Raw genomic sequence first — 11,513 nt, 5'->3', positions numbered from 1 at the left:
TGTGTCTGTGATGTGTCTGTGCTGTGTCTGTGCATCTGTGAACCTCTGTGGAGACGGCCAGGTTGCTTTGACAAAAGTGAGCCTCACACACACACAGGCCTACCTGACTGCACCTGAACAATACAGTAGTTCATTCACTCTATGGCTTCTCTTTCAGCGGGATACAAATCAAGTCTTTGTAAGCCTCTGCAAAGAAGAGAGGGGAGCAGGAAACTAAATGGTATCCAGTTAGCGAAGGAGGTTTATTTCAAAATAAAAAGAGTCTATGCATTAATGTTATAACCTTTGACCTGAATTATACTTTGTGCATCTTCACTGCGATTGGAGCCGAAGAAGTGTAGACAAACTAACCCTGCGTTCCAAATCACGTACTCTTTCTTTTTACTATTCTGTTTATCATTAAACAGTATGTTATCATATAGGCATACAATTGGGACATACTTTGAATTAGTTACTCAATCATAACATTGCGCCTTGGACTAGCCTCTTGCTTATATATCCGTTGCATTGTTAGTTGTCATGTTTTCACACTCTGTCGATGTGACATAACTTCAGGTGCACAGTGGAATGTGGGTCGGAATCGCCAAAAAAAGCTGATATCCACCCTAAAAATCACGAAAGGGTGCAGTTGGGTGTCTGGGTATTTTTCAGCATGCTGCATCTGACCACATGTATATGGACATCTTAAATCTTTTTCTAACATACTAAATAGCAGGGCAGTGTGGGTATTGGAATGCAGCTTAAGTTTTGTCACAATGGAACACTTGGCAACACTCAACAATGAGTTCTTACGCTTACAAGCAAACAAGACAAAAGCAACATTTTTGATAGAAATCACACAGCATTTTCCAAACCCCATTCAGTAGATCCAACCTTCTGAAATTCCAATCCGTAAAATTGTCAAAGTAAATCTGGCCAGACAGCCAGACAAACCGAGGCCCAACCCTTAATTGCAAACATTACATCTGGGAATGAGAATAGGCCTCATCAGAGATGCTGTGGTGGAGATAATGTTACTCACTGCAATCCAAAGGAGCGACCTACAACAGTCAACATTGTGGGTTGTTTTTCGGCCCAATTGGACAATTTGTTTGAATGGTGATTCATCAGCAAGCTGCAAGAATCTACTATCTCAAAATGTTTTTCCTATGTGAAGTTTGTATGGATTGAAATGCTTTTCTGTGAATCTAGTCTGCCGGGTTAAGTTACAAACGACTAATTCACATTGCCCTTTACCATTAACATAAAAGGTCTAAATGACTTTTTTGCTAAATCGTGAGGAGATATTCACTGATTTTGACAACAAACATTCTCCAGAATTTCTTTGAACCTTGATATACTACTTTAATGAAAGATTAGATAATGATCATTTCATAGACATTTGTGATCCAACAATTGTTTTAAAACATTTAAGTCATAATTCTGAGAGCTGTACCTTTCACATCCATGTCATATACTGTACAGTTACACACAAACCAGGTAACCTGTACCCAGATGATCAGAGATGGTTTCTATGAGAGGGTCTTTGGGGAAATTTGAGTGTAGGTGGCGCCCCGTCATTTTGTACTTCAATGGGCTTGGGTCACTCCCTGATGGTTAAGTGGTAGCCCTGTCTGTAGTGTGGCTGAGCTATTTCTTTTGGGTTTTGTATGACTGTGTATGTCTGATTGTTCTTATATTTTATGTGTTTTTCGTTTTTTTGGTATCGTTTCCTTTGTCCAAGGATTGTTTGGGGTGTGGGGTGGGTGGGGTTATACATGTTTGTGTGTTTGTACTGAATGGAAGTACAAGTGTCCCTAACCCAGCTTTGAACTAAATCTACCAATAAATCACGGCTCTAGAGCTGGAAAGTTTTGAAACACTTTGGAAATAAACTGTATCTCCTGTAACTGGACCTGGGGAACCAACATTGGGGAAAGTGGTGTCTGCTTTTAAGGTATCAGCAATACTAATGCTACAGAATAAGACATATGGACATAAATATTAATGAATACATGCTTTATTTAGGAGAATCCAGCTGTCTCTGGTTTTCAATTAAGAAAGCTTCTTGTAGGCATAGCACATACATGTACAGGGTGTGGTGCGCTGAATAAGGCTCATCTCACTTACATAGGACTTCTGTAATCTGAATGCCTCAAACAAATGGGCATTCAGTGAAAAATAATTTGAGGAATTTGTAATGCACTGAAACAGAAAGAACACCTGGCATGAAGTGATTAAATAAGTTTATTTGATTTACAGACATATACATATCGTCTATCGACCCCCCCGGGGGGAGCATCACAGTTCAGTTCTAGAATAATATCCTTTGATTTCTCTGACACTTCTATTGTATTGACTTGCTCTAAAAATAAAAGTAGAACCTCTTGTTTTTCTGCTCAACATCAGAAAAAGGTTTTTTCTTTATACATGATTCTTGTATGACAAGAAATAGCACAATCTCAATACATCACTTCAGTGATTATTAACACAGAATTTACTTGATATACAACAGACTTAATACTCCTAAAAAGGATTGGTGCTAAATACACTAAAATTTGGCAAAGTCAAAACTCAATTCATGACCCATCTGACCCGGAGCCAACACTGTCTCCCTTCTGTCAGCGCTTTACTGTGAGCAATGAAGTGACAGAGGCTGTGGAGTTGATGCTAGGCTATGGTTCAAATAAATCCCTGAACATTAAAAACGTGTGCAAAATGGTTTGATCAGTTGTCCTAAAAAAAAACAAGAAAATAAAAGAAAAAAAAAACATTTACAAGAGCTACAAAATGAATGCAATGACTGAATTTGCACCCCAAACAACGTTGTGTTCTAACCCCTCACATTGCAGTTCCCTTTTTTGTTCGTCATATGGTTTGGTGACATGTCCAGTTCATGGTCACAGTACAAAGGATGAATCTTAGTGATGTAATAAAGGTATTGTGTTGTGTCATTGTGATACAAAAGGATGAACAATCAGGCATTTTCCTCTAAAACCCAAATGACATACAGCAAAAGTGTGGTATACTCAAAAACATTAAAAACTTCCCTTTATAGATTATTCTTCATTATGGTTACAAACAAATAAATACATTGCATCCAAGCCATCATTTACAATATATTAAAGTTGCTGCGTGATATAGCTTTTTATATATCTCTATTGTAGTTATTTAAAAAAAAGAAAAAATTGGTAACATTAAAAAAAAAACATCGCTAGAAAGGAAGGTAAGAAGCTTAGTCCATTAAGAAGAAGTGGGTGTGTAAACGCATCACAGAGTCACATTCAGAGAAGCTCCACGCCTTGGAGAGGAGCTAAAGCTAATGATCTGCTGGCAGCGAGGACACACAGCCCACATAGTAGCACCCACACACAGTACAGAGTGAGTCATGCTCACACACCCATGCTACAACAGTCACCTCAACGTCTCCCCTTCATGCCTCCCCCGCTAAGGTCACTCCATCCTCCTCCTTTCTCGCAGGTCTGCAAAGTGCTTTTCTCCCCCCCCCCCCCCTTTATGCACATGTTTGAAAGAAAAAAAAACCTAAGTGGCTTCAAGGTTTCTGTAAAATGGTATCTACCAGGTAATACACAAATAAAACGACCCTTCAAGCTTTTTGCCTAAATATTTGTATGTACAGGTAAGTAGGGATGACCGCAAATAGTCAACTTATTCAGCGATTTTGATTGGAAGGAGCCCAATTCGACTGCCAATCTCACAGTCAAATAGCAAAAGGATAATTCTATTCCGGCTATATGGGGGCGCTGAATGTCTGATTTTACATGGGATTGCTTGGTTTGTCCCAATACATCACATTGCTGTAGAAATATCAGCCTATTATACCGTTAATACAGATCTGAAAATAAATCAGGAGCTTTTAATCAATCTCGTTAGTCTGTGTGAACAGATCACCATGGTAGACTTGGTCATACTAAAAATAAATTGTTATGTCAAGTCAAGAAAACAAACTGTAATTGTGGGTGTTTCAGCAAAAAAAAACGATGAGTTGAATATAGGAAATATTCCACCATTCAGAATCGATTATCTGAATCCTTATTCGGGGACACCCCTACAAACAAGCAGGCTCCCCCCCCCCCCCCCCCCTCTTCTTTGGGATTTCATTTTTCAAAATTACAAATAGGATATTGGAATCAGTGCATAAAGTGATAATATCAGGTTTTGTCAATTGTGTAATTGTCAAAAAAAAATGTCTTCAGGTAAATCCCTCAGTTGCAGATATACTGAATGTGTCTCCTGCAGTGACATGAGATGACATGCTGGTTTCAAAGGGGGGGAGGAGGGGGGGAGTAGGGGGGGAGGAGGGGGATTCCTGGCCTATCCGTTATCAACCATAAGAATTCCCTATCAGTCTATCCAGCCAGGGGCCCCCGAAGGATTTCCCGTTCCTGTCTGGGATCTTGATTTCCCCCTCAGAAATAAACTGATGCCTCCGACTCAAAGCTCCTTTCTTCCTCCTAACCGTGGAATGGGATATCTACAATTGAAGGGGTCTCACAATGCCTGTTATTGTAACCAGCGTGGAACCGACTGGAATCCATCATTAAAAAGTGACTGTGTCTCTGTGTGGGTAGTTGTGTCCAGAAATTCAAAACCAACCATCAAGAGAACTTCCCTCTCTCTTTACAAAGGGGAAACCATAGCTCACTGATAAGGCAGTGTGGAGGGAGAGGTTGGTTCCCCCTCCAAAAAAACGAAAGAAAAAGAGTTCGTATTGCTTCTCATCTTCACGAAAAAAAAAAACACACAGGTGTTACTCTTTAAAAAACAGAGTCCAAAAGAGTAGCATTTCATTGACTTTTGGGTAAAAAGCATGTACATTATATAATTTATATAAAATAGATATAATCCAGTGTCCACTTTTAATTAAACTGCCCGGATTGCATCGTCAATATCCTTCTGAAACAATCATAGGCAGTTCACCTCCAGTTTCAAATCCAAAATCGCACACAAACAAAACAAACAGAAACAACAAAAGATATCACAAGAAAAACCTTGTGAAAAATAATGTGCAGAAATGTCCTCTTCTCTGTCATGTTCTCCGGCACTGTCTGCGCTGATTTAAGTGCTAAAAGTGTGTGTGTGTGTCTGTGTGTGTATGTGTGTGTGTGTGTGTGTGTGTGTGTGTGTGTGTGTGTGTGTGTGTGTGTGTGAGGGGGGAGGGTCAAAAGAATCAGCTGTTGATGTGAACGCTCCAATTTTAAAGGCTGATTCACTGACCTTTTAGACGGTTACACTTGGTTTTGGCTCTTGGTTGACGGCTATGTTTACATGCACGACAAAACGTTTGAGGGGATAACGAGAATACTGCCTTCATAGTGTAAACACTGTATTTATGATGGAAGGTCTCGGTGTTAATACTGCACATTTTAACGAGCTGCGTCACTTACTCTACTTAACATAGCCGCGTTTGAACAGCTTCTGTCTGTTTACGAGCTCCCACTGTTGGATGCCAGGGGCAGAATAAACGGTGGAATACATTTGTCGCTACTGTGTTGCTGCTGACTTCAACAGCTTAAAGCTAAAGTGCGTAACTTCTGTCGCCCTCCCTCCCCCATGAGGAATTCTGAGCAATTACAACAACACTGTCGGTGCATCTACATGAGGTTAGCTTTCGGATGGATTTTATACCTTCTGCTGTACTTCCAGGTTTTTCTCGCAGTAGAATCAACAACTGAAACATTTCTTTGGCCCTTCTTAGGATTGGAGCTCCTGCGCGAGTGTCGGGGGGAGCGACACCAGTTTGTGAATGCTGCCATACCGAGAAATACAGACAGTTTCGTGGATTTAACTTAATCGACTTTGTGTTAAGTCGTTTTGCAATGTATTGAATGTTACAACATTCATTAATACGGAAAAGTTACGCACTAAAGCTTTAATCATTTCAATAACCGAAAGCTGAATTATAGCGTGCATGTAAACATAGTCGGTGATTACGTCATGGGGTGGTCAGTGCAAAAGTCTGAAGGAATGTAATGACGCCATGGCACTTGGTGCGGATTGACAGCCGATGTAACAGACAGACAGACAGACGCATAAGAGACAGACAGACAGACAGACAGACAGACAGACAGACGCATAAGAGACAGACAGGTAGGCAGACAGACAGACAGAGAGGGCAGGTTCATGGTCAGCAGTCAGTAGTATGGCATCGGGATTTGGGAGGGGTTGAGGGTTAGCCCGGGGGTGGATTTTACCACCCCACGTCCTCCCTGGAAGGTTCAGTGTATCCTCACAGACAGAGTGGAGGAGGACAACCAGCAGCTGTGGGCCAGTCCTGTGTTCAGAGGCGCTTCAAGGAGGGGCAAGACGCTCCCTATAGTTCCAGTTCTAAGCAGCCTGGGCCCAGCTGGGAGAAGGTAGAGCAGCAGGAGCAAGGAGGAGGAGGGTGGTGGTGGTGAAGAGAACATGGGCGTGGGTTATCTAAAGCAGTGGATCAGCTGCCCCTTAGCTTTGTATCTCCATTTGGTAGTCTGGATGCTCCTTCATATGGCTCCTCATTGCTCCACCTGAAAGAGAGAGAGAGAGAGAGATGGTGTGGTTAGAGTCTGGCCTCACCACAGGACTAGTCTGGTTAGAGTCTGGCCTCACCACAGGACTAGCCTGGTTAGAGTCTGGCCTCACCACAGGACTAGCCTGGTTAGAGTCTGGCCTCACCACAGGACTAGCCTGGTTAGAGTCTGGCCTCATCACAGGACTAGTCTGGTTAGAGTCTGGCCTCACCACAGGACTAGCCTGGTTAGAGTCTGGCCTCACCACAGGACTAGCCTGGTTAGAGTCTGGCCTCACCACAGGACTAGTCTGGTTAGAGTCTGGCCTCACCACAGGACTAGCCTGGTTAGAGTCTGGCCTCACCACAGGACTAGCCTGGTTAGAGTCTGGCCTCATCACAGGACTAGTCTGGTTAGAGTCTGGCCTCACCACAGGACTAGTCTGGTTAGAGTCTGGCCTCACCACAGGACTAGCCTGGTTAGAGTCTGGCCTCATCACAGGACTAGCCTGGTTAGAGTCTGGCCTCATCACAGGACTAGCCTGGTTAGAGTCTGGCCTCACCACAGGACTAGCCTGGTTAGAGTCTGGCCTCACCACAGGACTAGCCTGGTTAGAGTCTGGCCTCACCACAGGACTAGCCTGGTTAGAGTGACACCAGCCTGATCTCGCTATAGCTACACATTCGTTTCTCTCCCACATATCAGTCTGGACTTCCAAACGCATGTGAAGCTATAGCGCAAGATTAGGTTTGACTGGCCAGGCATAGCACAGGACATCCTCATGTAATTAATGTTGAGGTTGAAAGCTCCTGGGCCATCTGTTAGGACCCTTTAGATACCGACAGCACACCAACACCAGCGTGACCTCAATATTTCCGTACACACAGCACATACCAACACAGTTTGTTTAATGCTGACCCCCCCTCCCCTCCCCTCCCCTCCCCTCCCCTCCCCCCAATCTGTTCAACAGCACGCTATAAGCCACAGTAACACACAGCAGCAGATCCAGGCTTTACATTATATGAGGATGTTACTGTGTACATATTATGTGACTATGCATAAACCCATACAGCTTGGAATATTCATTCAAACATAAATATTAATGAAGGGAAGCATTGGTTAGTGTAAATGAATGGTTCTGCAAGCTTTTGTTTTGCAAGAACACAAACTGCATGACTGACCTTAAGTACATGTATAAAGAGTTATAAGTAAAAGTAGAAATACAGCAATGTACATATACTCCATTGAGAGTGAAAGTCCTGCATTCAAACCTTTAAGTACTAAAGATGTATTATCAACCAATAAAAAGTGCTATACACGTACTAGAGTGTGCTATACTCTCACTGTGAGATTACCAGTAGGGATGCATTCAACTGACATTTAACATGTTATGTTATGTCATGATATATGTTCCTCTCAATTTGAGTGGAAAAGACGTATAAAGTAGAGTTAAATTACATGTAATTCCGAACTGTAAGTACTTGGAGTAAATGATCTTGGCCATTTTCCATTGCTGCATGAAATGAATTGTCGCTAGAAATTGCAAATTCTCCGTATTCAATTCTTACAATTCTGCTACCCTTCACCTCTGCTCACTTGCAATGTTCTCCTGTATCTTAATGTGGACTAAATAAATTGAATACATAATTCTGACTACTTTAAATCCCCCCCAGCTTCTGAAATACAAATAAACAAAACCTATGTTGTGGGGTGTAATGGGAAAATTAAGCAACAGTGATACGTTAATAGTAGCAATAGGTTTTATTCAATCATACAGCAAGGATCTCCGCGGAGAGGTCACAAGTTCCAACACACGTGGGTATGTTACAAGGAGTGACGAATTCTTCCTTAAAACGTCATGTATTTAAGGAAACTCTGCCCCCCAGGGGGGGAGGCGTCCAACAATGGTTCGAAGGGGAGACAGGTAGAGAGGCAGACAGTTCTAATGTACCTACTTAACCATGGGAGGAGTTTGGGCATAGGACAATAGGAGTAATTGTGAATAAGTTAAACATAGGCGTGGCTGTCCGAGTGGTCGTTGGGCAATCTACGTCTCAGTTTCAGTCACAAACAAACATGCAGTATATCCAATTACACTTATAAGTCTATATAAAACAATGGCTAAGTAAGCATTCCAATATCTGAGTCTAGAGATATATCATATGCAAAATCTGCTACCACAGGGGAAATCTACACTCACTACACAGTCCCAGATTAGTCCATTAAGCGTTCAGTGTGTCCCACTGTTTGTCTGTGTTCTGTCATTACAGAGCCCTGGACGCTCCAGTACACAAGAGACTGATGCCGCTACAATGGGATTAGTGCAGGGAGCTGGGCACAGGGTGATGTTTCATGTTTTGTCTCAAACACCCTCTGACACGTCCATACATCGACTAACACACACACACACACACACACACACACACACACACACACACACACACACACACACACACACACACACACACACACACACACACACACACATACACACACACACACACACACAATCCAGCAATGTGCACACTGAACTCAAACAACAAAAATGCAGTTCTTGCTGTAGTGAGGAGGCAGCTGGCAAACCTCCTTCATTTCAAAGCTTTGTTTATGTGAGAATTGTTTATGAGCCAAACATGAAATTGAATTTGCTCAATGCCAGCGTGACATAGTGATAATTAGAGTTGTGTGGATGCTCTGAAAATGTGTGAGGTCGGCCAGCCCGCTCGCTGCTTCACTGTGCTGGAGACTGTTGGCTTCCCCAAGCAAAGGGGAGGTGTGAATAGAATGGCAAGGAAAATAAACTCTAATCAAACAGACTTGTAGTGTTCATTTTGGAATGGGAGGACACTTATCATGAATGAGCGCAGGCAGGATGACTTTGGTATAAATCAGACTGGCTTGTCATTTGAGTACATACTGTATATAGCCTGGATGTACACTGTGTGTGTGTGTGTGTGTGTGTCTGTGTGTGTGTCTGTGTGTGTCTGTGTGGTCTGTGGTCACAGGCCTACCCTGCAGTACGAGCCCACTCAGCACTTGCCGACTGAGAACTCAGAGCTTTTGTTGAATGATAAGAAGGCTAAGGAGGAAAGTATGCGCCTGCTGCAGCTGTATAAACACTTTCAACAGTTCAAAAGTTTGGACAGCAGCACAGTAGACCAAATCACAGTTTTGCTCTCCGGATGTGAATTTTCCTCCCCACCGAGAAGTAACACAGGATTGGGGTTTTCTTGAATAAATGAGAGTGTAACTCGGCTGTCAGCCCCTCACCCTGATATCCTTTGACAGCTCCCAGCTTGGGGATGTCCCCTAGTTAACATGCATGCAGTGTGGGGGGTGAATGTGGTCAGCACAGCCTCCCGCGGAGGATGTTAATTGGTTCTCAGTGTATCTGATCTCCAGGATTAATAGCCTGCCATGTACAGCAGCTTAGACCACCACGGCTTCCCCTTCATCTTCATTTTATTTAGCGGGCCGTGTGTCTCTTCTCACTATCTTCCCAAATGACTACTACACTGCCCATCCTTGTCCCTGGAGCTAAACACTTTTTCTGTGATCTAACAGAAGTGGAGTCAGCGATTCTGGAGAACGCTTGCTGTCAAAACCAGTGAATATCTCCTCACGATCCACAACCTGTCTGTACTGTGTCCACGCTGGTCAAATAAATCCAGTGTTAATACACAGCCTATAGGCTCTGGAAACTGGTGTGTAAACAAAGGGTATGTAGACAAAAGGGACCACAGCAGCCTAGGTTTTCTATTAACACTGGATTTTTTTTTCAGCACACATACAGTAGACAGGAAATGGATCATGAGAAAAATATTCACTGAATTCGACGAAAAAGTGATTTTCAACAACAAGCTTTCTCCAGAATGGCTGACTGCACCTTTACTCTACCACAGCACTTCTCAATGCCTTGTATATCTCCTTTCAGCGTGATGTTGTAGCTCAGGGGAACAGTGGTCAGAGAGCGGCTGAACTGTGATCTGTATTGATCAGTGAGTCACACCCATAGATCGTATATAAAAGGTCACACCAAAGGGAGGAGATATTGCCTGTCACTGATTGGATTATCCACCAAAAAAAGAATGTTTGGGGAATCAATCAGTACAGAGCGCCTCAGTGGTTGACTTTAGAATAGAAATGAAAATGATGTTTTCAGGCGTATTCAACTCTGACCCCCATGTAGCTGTGATCACTGTTCTACATAACGAGCCCCTCTAGACAGCAAGACGAGAACAAGCTTTAGCTGGCTGTGTGTCAAAGCACTGATGACCCCCCCACCTCAGGCTGAGAGCATACTCTGCTTGCGTGGGAGTCTTTCATGTCACCTGTCATTAGCTGTAAGTGCAAATGTCACCCCTGCCAACGGTAAGGGCATTGCAGTCCTTACAGTTAAAGACCATACTTTGGTGAATTTGCATATCATTAAGCCCATTGACTTCAAATCATATTATTCTTGATATTTTCTCAACTTTTCAGATTGTCTCTTTAGGACAACCATTGCCATTGATTGGTGTGTGTACAATGCAAATCAATTTGTATGACATAATTCCCATCGATATATAATTCGGAATTATTACTTTTATTACGACTATTATTGTTTGCTTTCATTTCTAAACTTTTTCAAAATGGTCGTAACAGGATGTCCCTAAAACTACATTCTTTATTCTAATGGAAAATGGATACCAAATCGCATTCTTTTTTCTATTCTACATACTACATCCAACGATAAAAAGAATCTAGTTAGGATGCAGTAGGCATACTATTGGGACATACTTTTACTTATTTATTTCATCATAACATTGCGCCTTGATCTTGCCTCTTGCTTTTATATCCGGCGCATCCCTGTTTGTTTTCATATGGAGGCTGCGTCGATGTGACGTCACTTCAGGTTCGCACTGGATTATGGGTCAGAATCGCCCAAAGAGGATGCTGTTTTCAACACTAAAAATCTTGGCCGGATGTAGTAGACATCCGATATTTCTAACCATCCTAAATCTGGCCACAAGAATCGGGACATAC

The 11,513-nt window shown here is 42.5% G+C and overlaps 1 protein-coding gene across 1 annotated transcript in view; it reads right to left on the bottom strand.

The window, feature by feature from the left end:
* Window positions 1–6,036: 6,036 nt before the first annotated feature.
* The window catches only part of spns2 (SPNS lysolipid transporter 2, sphingosine-1-phosphate), a gene marked incomplete at its 5' end in the record, with an annotated part of 73,848 nt that continues 68,371 nt past the window's right edge, over window positions 6,037–11,513 (bottom strand). The window contains one exon of the mRNA XM_080040740.1: window positions 6,037–6,506. The remainder of the gene's footprint in view (window positions 6,507–11,513) is intronic.

The sequence above is a fragment of the Ammodytes marinus genome (genome assembly GCF_949987685.1).
Source record: "Ammodytes marinus genome assembly, chromosome: 14".
NCBI lineage: Eukaryota > Metazoa > Chordata > Actinopteri > Uranoscopiformes > Ammodytidae > Ammodytes > Ammodytes marinus.
This window is presented reverse-complemented; position numbering and strand designations above follow the sequence as displayed.